The sequence below is a fragment of the Anser brachyrhynchus genome (assembly GCF_964034855.1).
Source record: "Anser brachyrhynchus genome assembly, chromosome: 5".
NCBI lineage: Eukaryota > Metazoa > Chordata > Aves > Anseriformes > Anatidae > Anser > Anser brachyrhynchus.
In genome coordinates this window covers 7930972-7944326 of record NC_137699.1, presented here as the reverse complement: position 1 = coordinate 7944326, position 13355 = coordinate 7930972, and the positions used below count along the sequence as shown (strand labels likewise).

Here is a 13355-nt window from a genome sequence, read left to right as displayed (position 1 = left end):
CTTTGTGCCCAAACTCACCTACTCTTTCTTTTCTCAAAAGACAAGGCACATCTGCCACCTGCTCTAGTCTGTGTCCCAGCAACAACTGTCGAGCAGCGAAAAGATTGATTATCAGTCAAAAACCATTCAACAACACCAGATTTTGGTAGGTTAAGCTTGCTGATCCAGCAAGAGATGGTGTGAAATTTTCAGTAACATGTGCCAACATTTTGGTGCTAAAAGAACAGCAGTGCATGTCACAATGAAACACAGCCAAAGATATGCAGACAAAGCACAGAAGTTTTTGTTTTGAACTTGGCTTGAAAAAGGAAAATGAGAGAAAGAAAAAAAGACTCACTTGATGAATTTGAAAATCTATCATAACACTCGGATATACGCAGGAAGAAACTATAGTAACAAATTATAGTGGTACCCATATAAAAATGCTACAATAATAGTATTATTTCAGTGATTTGTACAATACAAATAGCAATTTTATCACACGCTTTTGCAAGAATAAATACAAAGATTTGTGCCTTTTACTGAATATATAGGTCATTCACTATAGCCATTCTAGTGAATGGGTCATCTGTATCATACTCACAATAATTTTCACGCTATCAACAACAGCTTATCACATGTAAAATTGATGATGTAAGACACAGGTTTACTTACATAAGTTTCATCCATGAATACCTCCACAAATATGCAAACATGCCTTTAATTACAGGACTTAGATAATAAAAGCTCTACTAATTAATATTAGATTTTTATGGATATACAGAGAGCTACGTAGTAGTCATTTTCTTAGGCTAATAGCCAGTTATGAGTACTATCTAGATATTTTCAAATGTTATCTGCATTGAGTAATATTAATATATGTGAAAGAATTAAAGAACAGTCATTGTTTCAATATTTACAAATTCAGAATGGAATATTTAACACTAATGTCTCATAATACTTCCCAAGGTGACAAATGCTATTTAAAAATTACATAGAAAAATAAAACCAAAGATTCGTATCTAAAGAAACTACGTAAGAAAAATAAGCATGCCCGAAAGCATAAAGAGTATATATAACATATATAATATCCATATAAAATAAGCTCACTCACTGAATTATTTCTCTTTTGATTTTCTTCTTTGCTGTCCCTAACGTTTTAAAATATACAGCACTCATTTTACTAATCCAAGATTATACAAATTGAACTGTTTCATATAATGGTAGACATTTCACTGTAATTGCTTCTACCTACACATACACTATCCTAATAATAATTTTGCTTTTTATAATATATTAGCTTATATTAATTAAAGGTTCTTTATCACAAATTCCAGTTGAACTAATCATTGGCATCTTCAGTTTGATACCGGACTCTATTTAAGTTAATGTTCTAAAATGTTGTCACAAATTTGTTGCAGAAATCTCAGAAATTTATTCATGATCTTAACATATGATAAAGAAAACGATTTACATTCACATTTAAAATGTGAATGATTCAGAAATAGTTTCCCCTTGTAAAAAATATAACATAATTACCAGATTGGTAAAGGAATGAGAAGAGAAGAAAAGAAAATTGTTAATAATGGTCTCACTGAACAATTAAAAATTAATAAAGCATGGTAAAGTAGATATTCCATATTGATGGATTATACTTCCAAAAAATTTAAAACAATGACATTAATGAATCCAATCTTACATTCTGGGTTATTTTTACTAGTGGAATATGCTTAATTAATTATGTCTGTTTTATGTCACTGAAACTAAACAGTAAATTCAATAATCTCTTTACATTTTCACCATTTAACCTCCTGCAGGCTCCCTAATGTCTATTCAGATCTATATTAAATTAAGTACCAATGCTAATGAAGGGCAATAAACGTGTCTGTCAGTAGATTTTTCTTTCATTAAGCACATTATCCTCTTACTGAGCTGTAAATGAGTAAACATTAGTTTTGTTAAACCATGCAAAAAGATAGGATGAAAATCATTTTTAATTGCAACCCTTAAGCCATTTGCTGGGGGTTCTCAGTTTTGTTTTTTACCTTTAATTTTTTTTGAATGGATCTATAAAGGTCTCTTCCGCTGAAATATAAATGTCGGCATCATGGGGTACGTCTTTAGGTTCTAGCGCCTCAGTGTCGCCTGCCAAGAACACTCATTGTGCAGCCATGTTCAGGTTCAGCTTTTCAGTGCACTCCTCCAGCAGCTAAATGAATACAAGAGGTAAGGAATGCTGATTACAAACATATTTATTTTATGATCAACATTTGGTCAGGAAAAAAAAAAGGGGAAACCAGAAATCCATTCTCAACTAATTTACCAATCAATTAACAGCATTATATGTCCTTCAGTGTTTTAGTGATTACTACCAGAAGTCATGGGATAACAAGATGAGAAAAACATATACCCTTAAAAGGACTGGTTTAAAAGTTGTGCTGTTGTGCTCTTGCCTTTTAATGACAACTAATATTGTACATTTTTCAATTCTGTATTTCTGCAATTTATTTCACTTAGTGCTTATAAGAATTTTTAACAAGTCACATTTTAGGAACAGCGTAAAAAGGAAGAAGAGTTTCATGTAAGTTTACTTTAAAGGAAAAAAGGATTTTTGTTAGGATTTAGAGCAAAAGCTATAATTGTGTATGTAAGAAAACTTTTATTAGAGGTTCCTGAATTAATTAAGCACAGAGAAACTTCAGCAAAGATCTTTCCTGCGCCATTCTTGTAAGCTATGACTTTGATTACATTTGGCTGCTGTTTAATAACTTCAGATACTTCAAACGCCTTCTGGACATGCCAGAATTTTGAAACAGAGAAGCAGACAGCACTGCTAATTCTGTTGAAAAAATTCAGGTTAGGATATTAAAAAAATAATCCAATATTTTTGACCCTTTTTATTTTTTTTGTAAACTTTTTTTTGGAACTTTTATAATTTTGCAAAAAGACAATCTGGATGTATTGTCATAAAAATTATTCATAGTATAAGAATTTATTTCCTGAGTTGAAAAAACAGAAACTACAGATAAATTGGGTTGTTTTAAGCAAAATAAATTTAGGCTATCCCCAAATGAGCTTATTTGGAACTTTCTAGAATACTCAAAGAAGATCTATAACCCTACCATGAAGTCCTTTTATGAAGTATCTTAGGAATTTCACAAGAAAATCACTTAACTAATTTTAAAAGTATTTCTCAAAATCTATCAGTGCAAGTAAACAATGAATAAAATTTAATTGATTTGAAGAAAATATAATTAAAAAGTGTTTTCAAGACATACCGTGTAGGCTATTGCTTCTAGTTTAAAAAGTAAGAACTGACATCAGTCTCTTCTCAGGCAAAATTTCAATCAAATTGACAGCAATTATGCCTCTACAGTGACTGCAGATTGGGGCTTATTGTTAATTGTTTCTGTTTCCCAGATAGCACAATATATTCAATACAGCTGGCAGAATAAAGTTAAATAAACTAAGTTAAAAAAAAAAATCATAACACTTCTTAAATGCTCATACCACAAACAACATCTGTATAATACTACAGCAAGGCTATTTTAAGAAAAAAAAAGGGGGGGGGGGGATAGTTTTATAATGAAATATCATACTTCAGCAAGAACATTTGTGATATATGCTCTGCATCCTAGTCTGCAACAAGAGGTTGAGTGCAAAACTCAAAATTGGTTTGAGGCCCAAGATTTTAATTTCCATTCCATGAAAAATTCATGAAAATCCTTTGCAATACTTCCATTCATTTCAGTGAATGCTGAACTGATACTTAAAGCATACTGGTCCGTGGCAATCTTACATACTTTACAGTTTCCACATTTCTTAAATGACAAGATGATCACGTAAGAATTCTAGCCTTTTTGTCTTCTTTTTAGCGTTTCTAAAGCAAGTCGTGCTATCATATCAGAATAGCTACTTCTGTGTTGAGTGTTCAACCATATGAATGGAAAGCCAGAATGTGGCCCCTTAAAAAGTAATTATAAGTTTATTTATTTATTGGAGTTTAAGATTTTCATACACTGGGGGACAAGCATATTAAGCTACGTATCTTATCATACAAAATTAGCGATTATGAATATCTCACTGGTTTTGGATTCAGCCCTATAAAAACACACACACAAAAAATTAGAGCTATTTATACTCTATCTGAGGTCATGTCTGCACACAAATGAGGGGAAATCAGGAAAAATGTAAGCATCAAGATTTGTCTAAGTTAACACCAATTTAGCAACTCAGAATAGAACACACTAACAACAAAAAGCTTTTGATGAGGACATCTAAATCAAACACACTAAAATACACTTTTATTCAACAGGTCTTCACTTTAGCCACCTTTATGGTACATTGCAAAATCCAATTGTTCTTTTGGCTTTTTCCATAAGGAACCATTTAATTTTTGGCTTAATTATAGAGAATCAAACTCTTCTTTAAAGAGAATCAACCTGATGGATATCACCCACCCATTGCGAGGCATACTAAAAATTTGCAAGGCAAACTGGAATGCCTATTTTATCATCATTTTATTTGTCTTTCAGAAATGTTTGATTAAAAGCAATACAGTTTTTAAAAGGATACACTCTAAGAACGTGTTAGGTCAAGAAATCTTAATAAAAGTTAGCAAGGTCTGTTTGAGAATATTAACTAAATCATCATTACAAGGTGACTGAACTGCATCAGACATGATTAAAAGCAACAGAGAAGAGCTTTGATTACCTTAGTTGACCTGCGGGAACACTTTCAGGTCTGTTTCTCTTCAATGGTGATAATAAGAAATTGTCTGTACTGCTTGATTTGTAGCTGTCTATATGTCTGATACTCCATCACAGCTCTGAACTTATTTTGTTTGATGTGTAGAACAATCTTCAAGCCTTGACCTTCTTGATACCATTGCTGATTGCAGACATGTTATGGGCAAATAGAAGTTGTCTAGAGCTTTGCTTCCCTTCAGTATTTTCAAGAATTGCTTTTGCATAGAAAGAGAAACATTTTCTGAAACAGAAATATGATAAATATACTTAAAATCTTTTTTTTTTGATCTGGTCTTTCAACTAGTTTACATTATTAATGGTCAGCTATAAGGAGTTGAAAAGCATACAACAACTTAATTGAAGTTGGAAAATACCTTATCAAACTGTGTTCATAGTTTCACCCTGATTCTTGTTTCTTCAAATTCAGCTCAATTCAGTTATTTCAATTAATCTTTGCATAACCTAGGGCCATACTGGGAATTGTATAAGGTGCTGTTGGACAGGATTATGGGGAGGTATGGTAGGTATTTCATCTATACTATACTACACTAGCATTGTCTGTGCTAGCAAGTCTTCCTTCATATAAAATCAATGTAAAATTGTCTGATAGAGCTAAAACAAAACAAAACAAAAAAAGATTCAAACATTAAAATAATGAAAACAGAAGCCTTCAACTTTTAGTTTGAGGTTACTACTAATGGCTCAAAATTACTTTATACACAGGTCAAAAACATGGATGAAATATTGACCCATATGAAGATCATACAATCTCATTTTATCCTATCTTTGGAAGACCTGAATCACCACTAGTATAACTGTGCCAACAGCAGCATCAAAGATCAAGAAGACAGAAAGGAATTGGATGAGGTCAAGTCCTCATTCTTCTTTCATATTCAAGTAATTTTTAAGTGTCAGAATACTCCCATTATAAATTACAAAAATGAGGTCACAACAAACATGAAATTCAAAATTTATCTGCATGAACTGCAGTATGTATACCTAAGAAATCCTTATGCTAAAATAGTATGAACACTGGAATACTAAAGGTTGGATTTTAATATAAAAATTCTTTTTAGTATTACGACCGAACATATTATGTAGGGCTACATATCTACAGGACTGCTATTACTATTGATCCTCAGTCCTTGTTCAGCTTTTTTCTTAAAATTTACCACCATCTACTATTTATACATACAGTGTATGTAACCCTTAGGGTACTTGTACATACACTCCAACTCCTTAACAGAAATGGCTTCAGAGAGAAAATGAAAGCATGCAGTTACCAAGAGTAATCTTACTCTTGCAGTGCACAACTGTTTTATACTTTGAGAAAACTCAAGTTTAGATGTAACCCTGGTATCCATACTTCTGGAGATTAAACACCACAAAATTAAGGTATTAATGTGTGGAAACCTCATAAAGGACCTATTATGAAATGGTGCTTAATAGTCAGGAAAGACAGCTTGGTACTCCTTATTAAAGCAAAATTTCTATTCAGTCAATGGTAAATTTAGCTAGCTGCTAACACAAAAGTGTTGTGATCTTATTTTTATGGCAAAGTAAAGATGCCCAGATAAAGACAGAGAGAGAAGAGGTTACCAAAAATTTAAGTAGGATAAGAAATGTAAAGAAAACTAAAAACCTAAAGAGCTCTAACAACTATTTTCTTTCCCATCTAAAAGCAATTAAACTGATGCTTACTCATGGACAAACCACTGCAGTCTTTCTGTAACAACTAAAAAAGGAAATTTTACTTTCAGTTAGTCCTACGTGCTGATTTTTTTTTTTATATATATATATATATATATACAAGAGATCAAAATTTTTATTCTACTCTGGTGAAATTTTCTAATTATTCATTATTACCTAAATAACGCACATTTCTCAGTATTTCTTCTTTAGAGAGGAAACAACAGTATACTAAAGAAAAGTAAATAGCCCATACAGTTTTTCTAAGACATGAATCTGCACATGGCAAATATTCTTTTCCCTAAGTCAAAACCATAGTCAGTTTAACAGACGTTGGTTCAGTAACAGCTATACAGGTCAAAGTTATCACACGGTTTTGGATGTGAATTCAACAGCAGGATAATGACAGTTGCCAAGGATTTGTACTTGCTGTCGCTTAGTACTAGTGTTGCCTGTCAAATTGTCTCTCTTTCTTATACAGAAGGCATGGAATTTTTTATGGATAGCAATTACTTACAATATACAATGAAGTACATCAGATGTAACAACCACCCTTTAGCCCTTCATTATTTGGTTGTCTCTTTGTTATATCTAGTCATCCATTTTCACCTAAATTATTTATTTATACTGCATATTTGACAAGCATTTTTTTGCTTTATATTTTTTCAGTAGTTGTTCAAAAGATATAGTTATTTACTTTAATATTCTCCCATTAAAATTTACATATGTAAATTTATCTTATTATTTTTATTTTTGTAATTGCACTTTGTGTTGGATTTCTCAAGAAAAGCACTACCTACATGGCAAAGGCATTTTACTTATCTACAAGGTATTAAAAATGAAAATAATAGTAATATCAGATCTTGACTATAATGGAGGGGTTAAGGATATCTTACATTTATTCATTATTTGTTTGCATCGTTACAGTATTTTTCTCCAGCCATGTTTCACATTTGTTTGCACTTACATTATTGTTCCATTACATGCATGTATGCTCCACATAACCGTATTAATATTTATTTATATTGACATATGAAAATGTGATGTTTGAAGTATTACAATCCTGAAACATTTGCTGGTACAGGCTTGTATTAACATCATGATAAAACTTGTGAAAATTCTAAATGCAAATTTATTGTACCACAGTATATATTGTGTATATGATACAAAGCAAAGCCTAACAGTTTTGTACATTTAATATGTTTAGGAAACTGGCTTCATAATCATTCATCCATTAAGGGCTAGCTTAATATACATACTCTGTATCACTTCGGGAAGGACCTTCTCCAGGAAATAACGCTGCAAACCTCACATCTGCCAGAGTGGTGCCAAGTAAACGAAACTGTTCTCAACTCATACAAGAGCTGGCGATAGAAAGTGACGATTGTTTTCCTTTTATTAGGAAAGCCAAATCTCCTCTTGCAGTAATGTTTCCAATAACTGTTTATTAGAAAACTACAACCTGTTCTCAAAGGAGCACATCCCAAGTAACAACAGAATAAATACATGCTGTGTGTGAAACTCATATCTCACTAAAATTGTTGGGAATTTTGCCAAAGGCTTGAATGAAAATTTTATCCCAGATCTCTGAATTGATGCATAGAAAGAAACTGCTCCTCCTTTCTCTTTCACCTCCCCCACTGAAACCCTGTCATCCCAGGCCATGAAAGCCATGAAGTATTTTCCTCCAGTACCCCAAGGAGAAGAAAGAAAACGACACTGCTCAACTAGGCAACTCGTGCCTAATGCAGAAAAAAAAAAAATGTTTATGCAATACTTTTTGGATACCACAAGAATCTGACAGCATTCACTGTCTCATCTCTCTTATCCATGAAACTAGACAGCACCCAGTATTCTTCGCGTCAAACCTCAAACACCAGAGAAATGGGATTTTCTCTCAGTATCCGGAACAGGCAAAACATACTCTATGTCTGAGGAATTAAGTTTCCATGCTAAGGAAAAGAAAACTGTGTGAAAAATAAGTGTACATTTCCTCAACCAAAGTAAGAGTTCACAAGGAAATTGATAATCGAGTCATCATAGCACAGTTTTACTAGCTAGGTAGATAATAAGTTAAATAAAAAGCTGTAAAAGGTTGGAAGTTGGGTGTAACTTATACTTGCAGACCTTCAACTGGCTACCATCTGCTCCTGCACTTCTCTGTGAAGCAGAGAAAAAGGGGTAGCAGCACCTCAGGACTTTAAATGTCTGCACAGGGCCTGGTTGCGCCCCCCTTCTGGGATTTTGGCTGGGCTCGGGGCCAGCTTTGCGATGGCGCAGCTGAGGGCAGCTCCTCCTTCCCTCTGAGGGAGCTGCCAGACAGCTCTGCAGGGAGGCCCCAGCCCAGGCCGACCGCCCTGCCTGCGGGAGCTGCTTTTCAGCTGAAGCTCCACTGCTTGGCCTGGCCTGAGCTGCAGCCCCACCTGCACTGCAGCGCGGCCTGGCCCTGGGCCCTGCTGACCTGGGCCCGGGCCCCAGCCCACAGGATGCCTTCTGGCGAGGCCTGGCGATGACTGGCTGCCACAGACCCTGTCACCAGACCTGATCTGGTGCCCCAGGCCTTACCTGGTGCCCCATGTTCCTGGCTTGGCCTCGTCCCTGCCTCCTCAGCCCAGGCCTGCCGGATGAGTGGGACGCTGGCTGGGCCCGCCATCACACTCGGCCCAGCTCCTGTCCCACAGGCAGCAGCCGACCTCGCTGCACCCTGACCGCCGCTTTCCAGGCACAACGAGATTTCTTCCCTTCAGCACACACGTGCAGTATCTAGCAATTTGTAAAGTAAAACTTTATCAAACCTAAACATCAAACTTCACCAAAACTAATTGTCAAATTATCAAAACTAATCATGAAAGTAAAACCTCTATTGGTACAAAAATCCAGTGAACCCTCCTGACTGAAGCCAATTATTAGCACCGTAACTAATTCCAGTTTGCCATGGGACTGATGAGGAATAACTGGTATCTAAGTGAAGAAACTATCTAGCTGAAGAAACATGAGAAGACAATTATTTTTAAGATTCCAGTACCACTAAGTCAGCTGTAGATGGATCCAGTATGAAAGACTAACAAACACGAAAAAGACTGAAGTTTTAGAGAACGACAAAAAATGAAAATCAACACATCTGTAGGGTTTTTAGATTTTTTTACCTTTATCTGACTGAAACTGAGAGTATATTACATTTAGAAGGTATAAAAACACCTTAAATGTTTTTCCTTGTCATCATCTTTAGACTCAGACTGATGCTAAGAAAATATTTACTCAATTATATTTTTACAACTTACCACATGGTAGCAAATTAAACATCTTACTTTGACAAATGACGAGTGAAAACTTGCAATGGCTTTACTCACACATCTTTTGCCAATATAGGTTGTGCATCCATGTGGCACATGCCATATGGTATTTTTTCTGAACACTCACTAGATTGTTGTTGTTTGCTGTTTACAAGTACAAAGGACTGTGATCTTCTTTTCCTTCCTATGCTTCAAAATGCCTTCTGTGTGGACTTGCTCCATAATCTTTGCAGGTACTGAGATGACGCTGGTCAACCTGTTTCCTGAAATTCTTTTGAATGTTTTTTTGGAAGATAGGTGTAGCATTTACCGTTTTTCAAATTTCAGAGGGTTATATACACATATATATACACAAATTAATTCAAAGTACAGCTGCTGAAATGATCCTTTTTAGCACTAGGTAACAACATTTACTCTCTTGCAGATTCTTCCCTTAGCACCTCAAAAAGAATTTTCTTCTTTTGTGTATCTTTTGTACAACAGTTTGTCCCTGTCCCATTTATTGCTGTATTTTCATATAGTTTTGGATCCAAGAAAGCAGGTACTCAAGTTAGCAGGTAATTTACACTGAAGGAAGAACTCTGTTCCCCTACACGCCTGGAGAGAGAAGGCGCTTGCCAAAGAAAAGACGAGACACTCTGTTCTGGGACAGGCAGGAGGGCGGGTAAAGAGGAAAAGAGTGTTCGACTCTGCGCCAGAGAAAAAAAATATACTCTCATCTGTTCAACATTGGAGCAGGCAAGAAAGCCAAGAAAAGGCTCTTGATCCATGCTGGACAGTCATAAGACAGTCTGCTCATAAGAGAGGAGGAAGAGGAGATTTTACCATGCTCCTTTGCAAGGAAAAAGATTTTTTTCTTGATAAAATACTCAAAAACTAACATAATCTGCTCTAAACTCAAACTACAGATGGTTTCTTTTTTTTCTTAGTAATAAACTATAGCCTTATATATGTAAAAATGGAAAAAGCTCATTATACAATTGATCTTCCCAACTATGTCGCCCTTGGCAGCTACCAGATCCTGCTTGATTTTTTCTCTCCAATTCCTTCTGCATTGGATACTGTTGTCAAAGAACTTGATACAGCTTCAAATCTCTCCTCTTTGAAGAAAGACAATACACAATCGTACTTGGAATAATACCAAGTTATAATGGTCAGGTAGGTGATAAACCAAGGTTGTTGCCACTGATCTGTTGCTCCCTTGTTTCCATTCCCTGAAAACACCTACAAAACCTCTTAATCATATCAACCGATCCCTTTGACTAGTTATACAAAATAGTTGCCGTTTCATCGCCCTCCCACTTGCAGCAGCAACTAGCCATCAGAACAGCATAGCTGGACCTTCAAACTGTATCTTGCAGTTGAAACTGAAAAGACACCAGAAGCTTTGCTTAAGCTAGGACTAAAACCTCTGGGTAATACAGGAATATAAAATGAAAGGGTATTTAAATTACAGCAACTATATTCTTCACTGTACTGCTAAAAGCCATTTTATAACTTGTCACCATACTTGGAATGTAGTTTAGTCTAAAAAATTTATGTAATGGAAAAACGTTAATCAAAAGTATGATAATGCTTAATGATAATGGATAATGATATGGCTACTGCTGTTAAAGATAACAAAAAAGGTTTTTACAAATACATCAACACCAAAAGGAGGACTAAGGAGAATCTCCATCCTTTACTGGATGCGGGGGGAAACTTAGTTACAAGGGATGAGGAAAAAGCTGAGGTGCTTAATGCCTTCTTTGCCTCAGTCTTTAGCGGCAAAACCAGTTGTTCTCTGGATACCCAGTGCCCTGAGCTGGTGGAAGGGGATGGGGAGCAGGATGTGGCCCTCACTATCCACGAGACAATGGTTGGCGACCTGCTACAGCACTTGGATGTACGCAAGTCGATGGGGCCAGATGGGATCCACCTGAGGGTACTGAGAGAACTGGTGGAGGAGCTGGCCAAGCCGCTTTCCATCATTTGTCGTCAGTCCTGGCTATCAGGGGAGGTCCCAGTCAACTGGCGGCTAGCAAATGTGACGCCCATCTACAAGAAGGGTCAGAGGGTAGACCCGGGGAAGTATAGGCCTGTTAGTTTGACCTCAGTGCCAGGGAAGCTCATGGAGCAGATTATCTTGAGTGTCATCATGCGGCACTTCCAGGGCAACCAGGCGATCAGGCCCAATCAGCATGGGTTTATGAAGGGCAGGTCCTGCTTGACGAACCTGATCTCCTTCTATGACAAAGTGACGCACTTAGTGGATGAGGGAAAGGCTGTGGATGTGGTCTACCTTGACTTCAGTAAGGCTTTTGACACCGTTTCCCACAACATTCTCCTCAAGAAACTGGCTGCTCGTGGCTTGGACTGGCGTACGCTTCGTTGGGTTAAAAACTGGCTGGATAGCCGGGCCCAAAGAGTCGTGGTGAATGGAGTCAAATCCAGTTGGAGGCCGGTCACTAGTGGTGTCCCCCAGGGCTCAGTACGGGGGCCCGTCCTCTTCAATATCTTTATCGATGATCTGGATGAGGGGACTGAGTGCACCCTCAGTAAGTTTGCAGATGATACCAAGTTAGGTGCGTGTGTTGATCTGCTCAAGGGTAGGAAGGCTCTGCAGGAGGATCTGGATAGGCTGGACTGATGGGCTGAGGCCAACCGTATGAAGTTCAACAAGGCCAAGTGCCGGGTCCTGCATCTGGGGCGTAACAACCCCAAGCAGCGCTACAGGCTGGGAGATGAGTGGTTGGAAAGCTTCCTGGCAGAGAAGGACCTGTGAGTTTTGGTTGATAGTCGGCTGAATATGAGCCAGCAGTGTGCTCAGGTGGCCAAGAAGGCCAACAGCATCCTGGCTCGCGTAAGAAGCAGTGTGGCCAGCAGGGCTAGGGAAGTGATTGTCCCCCTTTACTCGGCTCTGGTGAGGCCGCACCTCGAGTACTGTGTTCAGTTTTGGGCCCCTCGCTACAAGAAGGACATGGAGGTGCTCGAGAGAGTCCAGAGAAGGGCAACGAAGCTGGTGAGGGGTCTGGAGAACAAGTCGTACGAGGATCGGCTGAGGGAGCTGGGGTTGTTCAGCCTGGAGGAGGCTCAGGGGCGACCTCATTGCTCTCTATAGGTACCTTAAAGGAGGCTGTAGCGAGGTGGGGGTTGGTCTGTTCTCCCACGTGCCTGGTGACAGGACGAGGGGGAATGGGCTAAAGTTGCGCCAGGGGAGGTTTAGGTTGGATGTTAGGAAGAACTTCTTTACCGAAAGGGTTGTTAGGCATTGGAATGGGCTGCCCAGGGAAGTGGTTGAGTCACCATCCCTGGAGGTCTTTAAGAGATGTTTAGATGTAGAGCTTAGTGATATGGTTTAGTGGAGGACTTGTCAGTGTTAGGTCAGAGGTTGGACTGGGTGATCTTGAAGGTCTCTTCCAACCTAGACGATTCTGTGATTCTGTGATAAGCTATATAATCAAAGAGCTAATTAGCCCTGTGCCCCTTTTCAACAAATATGTGGAAACATACCCAATTATCTCGGAAAAAGCCAATTAAAATAAAATGAATAATCTAAATACCAAAGCTAAATATTTCATTTGATAATTACATTTCTCAAGAAACTATCGTTAACATAAACTGTGAAATACTGTCGATCTGTCATGTTTGCAAGCACTATAGACAC

At 37.3% G+C, this 13355-nt stretch overlaps 1 long non-coding RNA gene across 1 annotated transcript in view; it reads right to left on the bottom strand.

Annotated features, from left to right (window-relative positions):
* Nucleotides 1–13355, bottom strand: part of LOC308196375 — a 167714-nt gene that overhangs the window by 147777 nt on the left and 6582 nt on the right. The window contains exons 2-3 of the long non-coding RNA XR_013952171.1: nt 4693–4968; nt 2025–2188 (exon numbers count right to left, since the gene is read on the bottom strand). This is a non-coding gene — a long non-coding RNA (uncharacterized lncRNA). The remainder of the gene's footprint in view (nt 1–2024; nt 2189–4692; nt 4969–13355) is intronic.